The sequence below is a fragment of the Phaethon lepturus genome, unplaced genomic scaffold, assembly GCF_000687285.1.
Source record: "Phaethon lepturus isolate BGI_N335 unplaced genomic scaffold, ASM68728v1 scaffold45626, whole genome shotgun sequence".
NCBI classification, from domain to species: Eukaryota; Metazoa; Chordata; class Aves; order Phaethontiformes; family Phaethontidae; genus Phaethon; species Phaethon lepturus.
Window position 1 is genome coordinate 15,402 of NW_010549239.1, and position 7,895 is coordinate 23,296.

Genomic DNA, 7,895 nt, shown 5'->3' on the forward strand with positions numbered 1-7,895 from the left:
CTAGGGATGGTGGTTACTTGTAGGATCTTTCTTCTAAAACTGGGCAGTCCTACAATGTGGGACTTCAGTAGTGCTGCGTGACAAACTTTTATTGTGGGAATGGAGAAGTTTTTTTGTAGATTTCTGACATGTATTAGTGGAGTGCCTATTTCTGAATTCTGCAGCCCTCCCTTCTTCTCCCTGTTTTTGAGATTCACTGCCTCACTATGAAAATATCAATAATCAGGTTGCTAGTTGGTGTTTTTAAATGCTATTGGAAATCAGATCTATGCTAAACCAGATGAATGGGGTTTTTTTTTATTCCTAGTGGTAAATCAGTCCTGAAATGATTAATACAGATCTGTAAAATCCGTCTAGTAGTAAGGATGACTCGAGGCCAGTATTCTGAACGTTAAATGAAGAAAGGTCTGCCAGGTGAATTTGTCAGAGGATGCATGGTGTAAATATGCCAGGCTTCATATACATAGCTGAGGATAGGGGGTACCAAACAATGAAGGGATGTAAATTTTCCAGTAAGGCAGTAGTTACTCAGGAAATGCGCTCACAAATCCTGTTAACAGGCACCATACGCGGGAGTGAGCAAAAGAAGTGGAGGAAGGGTGTTGTACGTGTTCCTCCTGGCACCCACTTTGTATATGTACAGCATAAATGTGTTCATCTGGTGCCTTCTACTGTTCATTAAAACTTGGTTTCACAGGTGTTTTTCTCTGTGAATAGAGGGGGAACTAGCAAGAAGATATAAACCCCTTGCCTAGTGTTTGTGATTAGTTAATTCCTCTTCACTTGATGAATCATCATTTGTGATATGATAACAGCAACTATGTCCAGCAGAAACAGAAAAGGAAAATTAAACCTGAGGTAATCATACCCTTGTTCTCCAGTGGGCACAGGCACATTGTGCCTCAGCTTATGCAAATAGAATTTTGATTTAACATTATCACACTGACTTAGGACTTGGTGCAAGAGTGAGTTTCTGTACAGGTGCGTGATAGAGTGGCAGTAAATCAGCTTTGTTTTTTAGAAATATAATCTTTTTTATGTGATACATTGGGAAGAGGAGAATGAAGCAGAGAGGTGCAGGTGTTTGCTATATGCTTTTACCATACGGAGTGAGGCAGCTGTAAAAAATACCCTTGCCTCTTAAAAGCAAATGAACTTGAAATGTGCATCCTCGCCCTTTATGTGTACAGCTGCCAGCTTGCAACAACACCAACAACAACAACAGCGTTTTGTCTTTGGTAACATCCATGACATGAGGAAACATGCAGTGGAACAGAATAACAGGCAGAAGCCCTGAAGCCCTGAGATTTAAATCAGCAGAGTGGAATCCCATCTTGCTGGGTGCAGATGGCACCGGCTATTGCTTCGAGCAGCTCCCTGGATCACTGCATAATTTGCCAACGTATCGGACAATAGAGTTGGGCTGTTGATAAATAATTAATAAGGATTTTGTTGCATGCTTGTCTTCCAGGCAGTATCACCATGGAGATGATCTGGCTTTTAGGATCTGAAAAGTAATAGTCTCCAAAACAATGCCATTGTGTCGACCTTACTCTTTCTCTGAAAGAGAGAGCTCTTGGAGATGTGTTAGTAAAAAGCACAATGCCAGGCACTAATTTTGCTTCAACTCACAGTGGCCTTTTGTTCAACTTTTCAATGAGTGCGTGAAGTGTTTTCTATGACCGTGCAGAAGTGGTTCTAGAGTTGCACGTCCTGCATGATGCTCTTTATTATCGCGTTTGGCCTGAGGCTGGTGTCTCAAGATAAGTTTTTTTTTTCCAGCAAATGGACACAGCCAAGAGATACTCATGTGGGAAGAGGCTTACAAGAAGAAGTCTGCATGAGAATACCTTTGCAGAACTCTTTGGGTGCTTGGTGTCCCTTAGGGTTATCCACTCATGGCTCGCCCCTTCTTCCCACCTTGAAGATCCAGAGGCCAGATAGACAGTTATTCAGCCCATCCCCTGCCTTTCCTTTCTCTCCTTTGAGCAACCTCTGGAAGTGCCATTTCAATGCAACTGCATTACCAGCACCCCCCTCCTTATCATTTGATTGCAGCAACCTCAGGGACCACCCAGTTTCATAGCTTTGTTTCTCTTCCTCTTGTGTTGGTGATGTCTGGGCCAAGAGCCACAGGCAGAGACTCCCCTGGAAAAAACATAATACAGTGCCAGACTTTATTCTTTCTTGCTCAGCTCCATGGAGCTGGAGAAAGAACAATGTGCCTTTTCTCTCCCCACCCCCAAACATCCTCTGTTCTCCCTTTCTCTCCCCCCTCTTGGTTGATCCACCTATTCTTTACCTCCCCGCCTCTGTTGGCACTTGGCGCATTGCGCTTCCCACCTCAGAGTCTCAAAGAAAGGAAGCGGAGCTGTGAAACCGGCTGGGCTCACCCGCTTCCCATTGCTGGGTGGGGATGGCCTCAGTTCACGGCTGGGAGGGAGAGGTTTATGCGTATTTAACCCTCCCCTCCCACTTCACCCAAAGAAACCCGTTTTTAATAATTTTCTCTAAGCTGCATTTCTGACATAGCTCTCGATGGCTAAAAGCAGGCTGCTTTCCCTTTCTCGGGGGACTGCATGTCCTGACTTCTCTGTCCTGATGTCATTTTTCTGACTCTCCACGATAGTATTGCAAAAGCCCATTGGAATCTGCTGGAGCACGGGTGGTATGCACAAGCGCTGGAACTGGCTTAAAAGTCACAGCCCCCACGGTGGAAAAAAGCAGTTCGTTCATATCTCACCGCAGTCCTAAAAATAGCCTTGATAGATAATAAAGAGTGGAGGATTGTTTTCGATGGGACTGAATGTACCGCATGCAGAAATCGCTGGGGACGGTTCGGTGGTTTGTGGCACTCGGGTGCTCAGCCTCAGCCACAGCACTCGGCGGCTTGCAAAACCTGTGACTTTCTGCACTGTGGCTGACTCTACCTTTGTTTATAGTCACACATCTAGGCTGGAAACGAGGCAAACATAGGTTCGTTAGATTAAAACAAACACGTAAACCGGCTTCCTGAAATCAAGAGAAACAGCTTTACGCTTTGATGAAAATACAGCTTTGTTGCTCCTCCCATAAATGATGCTGCCAGCAGTGACTCAGCAAACACAGAGATTTGATATGGAGACGGGCACCTGCCACCTGCCATGCCCTTTGCCAGATGTTTAAACTTTGAGTTATTTTTCTGTACGTGATGGTCCTGATCTGCCTCTGTAAAAAGAAAATTCCACCCGTTTTGCTCGGCCCAGCAGCTGAGCAGCTCGTAAAGGAGGAGAGACGTTTCTCTTACAGACAGGACTGAATGTCCAGAAACCTCTGCAACCGTCATCTTTTTGAAGTATTTATAGTTCAATTCAAGTTATTTGTACCAAACAAAAGCAAAGAAGCATGAAGTGTTTTGGAAAATACTTAATAATCTCTCTACAGGAGTTCAGAGGGTGAGTATAAATCCTCTTTCCAGCAAACGGAGACAGGTAATTTATTGCAGCCTTGAAGAGAGCCGCTTATTTCTCCACGCTTCCTGCCCAGCAAACTCTGCAGGCTGACTCATGGAGGAATGGGAAGCCAAAAGCTGTGCTCCCTCTTTCCTACCTGCTTCTGGAAGGCAGAGCCGCGGTGGAGCAGGAGCTGTGCTTGTGCAGAGCTGTTTGGAAACGCCTGGCTATGCTGGAGGTTCGCAACCCTCTGCTTTCTCTCCCCTGTGCCATACGTTTTGGAGAGGATATTCCCTCTGCCTCCTTCTGAGCAGAGGCTGGTGGCAGAACAGGCAGCGCAGGCGGAGATCGCTTCACTCCATCTGCAGTGCTCCTTTCTCCCCCTCCAACCCCGTGTGTGGGACCATGTCGCTGTTGGAGCGGCAGAAGAGACACCGAGGATGTTACTGGTGTGGACAGCCAGTATCGATCCCTGGAGCGACCATCACATGGCCTACTTCTGAGCTGTGACCTTGGTGCTTATGCATATATTTAACTTTACATGTGCGAGCTATCCCACAAAAGCCAGTGGACTGCTCACGTGTGAAGTTAAGCATGTGCTAAGTGTTTTGCCAGATTGGATACTGTGTCTATAGGGGCTTTGGGTGAACTTGAACCTGGTTTGTTGGGGTGAGAGGCTTTAGATTTCATTATTAAGAATCCGATATGTTACTCTGAGTGCAAGGTCTTGGAGTTATCTGAAATTCTCGTTAAGATGAGAAGCTAGGAAAAATACGAAGTCTTCCACTAGTAAAGTTACTGAAATTACTATAATTAAATTATCTAAGTCTTAAAAGCAGTAAAATATATTGAGAAAGTGTGGTAGAGGTATAAGTACAGTGTTCTGAGAGTACTGAAGGAACTAACAGGACTTTCTTTGCAGATCTTGAGCTGGAGTATTTGGAGTAGTTAATATAGCTGATGTAAAAAAGCATTTGCCCTACTCTTGATTCATAGCCTGTGACCCTTAATAAATTTTGATATTGCACACAGTGGAGCTGTTGCTTTCAGAGAAAGCAAGGAAAGTAAGCAGGCAAGCAAGCAAGAAAAGGACCTAAAGAATGAACAAACAAGTTCTTTCATAAGGTATTTCTCAATTGAGATTATTTCTTATTAGGCTTAAGTTGTTCAGGTTCATCATGTACTGTATCTGGCAGCAGTCCTGTAAGTGGGGTTTTGAAAAACGGAGCCAGCTCTGTCTGGTGTTAAAAGCATAAGTGCACTTTGAAAATGTATTTTATGGAATATATTTCTGAGTAAAATACATTTCATGAACGAAATTCCATTATTGATTTTTTTAGAATACCTGGGAGAGAGACTTGTTTTACAGTCTGATACCATAGCATCCAGCGAGGGATCTTATGTTGCTGAGAGAGATGAAAACAATGGAATATATAATAAATACCTAAAATGTGATCATGACTCGTAGTGTCACATGAAAAAACCCCAAACTGGACTGCTTTCCTGTTGCTGTTGTTTTTTTCACTTCAGTAGACTTAAGCCCAAGTACCTTTGCTGACATGGTCTGAGCAGACTGATGCAGGTGACAAACGCTTGGCGGGCAGAAATCCCTACTTCGAGGGGAAGAGCTGGAATCTTGCTTTGGGGTGCCGCCTCCGACAGTGGCTCCACTAGCAGCGACCGCTGGCTATCTGGTCTTTCGGACCAGGTCACCAGCAAGGCTGTGCACTCCTGGTGGCCTCTGAGGTGTGGAGCCCGACCACTTGGGGATCGTGCAGGCCACCGGGCAGATGGCGCGGGGTAAGCAGTGCTTACTGAGATGCGTTTGAACCTTTCACTTCCCTGAGGCTCTTTCTGAGGGGAAGAATAGCAGCTGAACATGGGGGAAAGGTATCAGAAGTCAGCCTTTAGTAACGGGATGGTTTGTTGAGCAAGGCACACCTGTGATGTGTTGTACAGTTTGGGAGGGAGAGGCAGGCAGCAGTTTCTGAGATGCTGCTGTCCTCGTTTCCTTTAGGAGTCACCTTGGCTTTCCGTTTCGATTTCCTCATCTCCTAAAAGCAGATGAACAGTGCTGTTTCATTATTTGCCTCCCAGGGTTTAATTAATAAATGGCTGCATTGTGCTTCAAGCACGCTCATTTGCTATGCAGATAGCCCGTGGTACTATGTCATTAGCACATGCGAGGGTCTGAAGCCTTGCTCCAGCATGGAGTGGTTGTGCTGGTAAGGCCCTGTGCCCCGGCTGAGGGGCATCACCTCCTCCACAGCGCTCTTGCCGTTCTTCGGGCTTGCAGGGTACGGTCGCTGCGGTCTGAAGGAGCTGAGGGAGGGAAGAGAAAGTCTTGGATATTAAACGCCGAGAGATGTGTTTGGTGTGTGTTCTCTCCTTGTGTTGGGATGAGGTCTTGCAGCCTGGATGTCACTGACAAAATTCCAACTACTTCGGCTGGGCTGCTGAATTCTACCCCTGCAACTGGGAAGAGATGTTTTTCAGGAGAGCTTAAGTACCATCTTCAAAATTCAGTTAAACTTTTAGGAATAGCCTTTATAAATTAAGGCTCCTAGGTGCCTTAACCGCTTTCCAACGCAGGTTGTGAGACTGTAAACTCTCTAGTCCTGTTGAAAAATGCTCCCAGGCAGAACATCTGTTTGCATTTGAAGATTAACCCAAACATATATTTACCGTGCCACCACGCTTTTCAATCACATTTGCATTTTTGTATCTAAGAATATGTTTTCACGTGTGCAATTATTCCACGGAGCCCATTTGCAGTAATTATGTGTAGACTTACAAAAGTCCTGTCTGTGGAGCACAGAGTCAAGTTAGTAGGAGATTGGCATGCCCTCTGGGGTGCCGTTATTACTTTAGCAGCCATGAATGGTGAAGAATTTGCTCCCCGTTGTATATTTGACAATGAACCCCTTCTTAAATTCTTCCTCAGAGCCAAGTATAAGGCAGTCTTTTAATAAAAAATGTGTTTTACCCATGTCTATATTTATTTCTTGCAGGCATGCACATGCTGCTCCAAGAGCCACCCACATCCTTCTTGTATACAGCATGTATTTGCATTTGCAGCCTGTCCCAGTGCAAACATGGGAACAAGGAAAAGTCCAACCTCATCTTTAGTGTTAGTTGCCTTCTCCATCTCTAGAATTACTTGATCACTCATTCAATTAAAATCTGTTGTACTACCTTTTCTAGAAATGTATGTGATGTAGATCATACCATAGTTATGTTGTTACTTTTAAAATACTTTGGATCAAGAGCCAGAAAATAATTTTTGGGGTTTTTGACGAGCAAATCAGTTTGTCCTTTGAGTTCTGTTTTTTTTCTTCCGCTGTCCCAAAGCAGGGTTGTGCTTGAGCATGAGCTTAATTTTAAGCATGTGCTGAAATCTTTCGGAATTCAAGGGGATGGGGCATGTGCTTAATGCTTTTTTGAACAATGTTGCTTTTCAGAGTTGAAGGCTTGGTAGGAAACCTGATCCTTTAAACTAGCTCCTGTTTATGTACGTTTCAATTTTATAATATTGTAAGTTTTTCCGTTCTTTCTTCAATATTCTTGATGCTACATCATATAGTAAAAACAATACCAGTCATGCCACTTGCAATTACTGAAGTAGGCACTGAAATTATTTTTTTCTGAAGAAACTAGGGAAATCACATAAATCACAGATTTACAAATGTTTTCCCAGGAGAGGTCCACAGTAGTTGGCTGCATAGAATGACAGAAGTGTTGTTTACCCATAAAGGGGTGGTCATCTCAGCAGGTCAGTGATGTTTTTCAAAGACTTACTGTTGATTTTAAAGTAGCTGGTAATTTATTCCTTGAACTCTGGCTTACAAAAATAAAGCAGGGTAAATATTGAGTATAATAAAGGCCGTGCTGCCATTCAGTATGCACAATGCCCTCACCTTTCCTCTCCCACCAGCTTCTCTCCATTGTTGGCTTCTACATTTCTTGTAGGGCATGAGCTGACCTCTGTGATTATTTATGGCGTTGTTCAGATAAGCCCCTTTTTCACAGGCAACACACATAACACACACTCACAAGGGGTGTTACAGTTTGCAAGTTCAGCTATCACTTCCTCTGTTCCCACCCTGCCTTTTGGAAAGATACCCAGTCACACGATGTGCTTGAAAAAAGGTGGCTGATTGAGGAAGGATGCAGGAAGGATATGGTTTTGCAGTGATTGCATAAGTGCTGTGTAGAACCCAAAAGCCTTGGGTTTATATGAGGACGAGTTTAGATCTGAATTTCAAAGATTTATTTCTTCTGATTTTTAAATAAGTCATAACTCCTGAGCAGTTTGCCTGCTTTAGGGAACCATGGAGCAACCTGTATTAATGTGATCCTCTATGTATTAACATGGACAAATACAAATTTTTAATTGGCACCCTGGATTCCCTGCCTCTGTTCCGTCAGAGATCTCAGCCTTATTTCAGAGAAATTGTCTCTGAA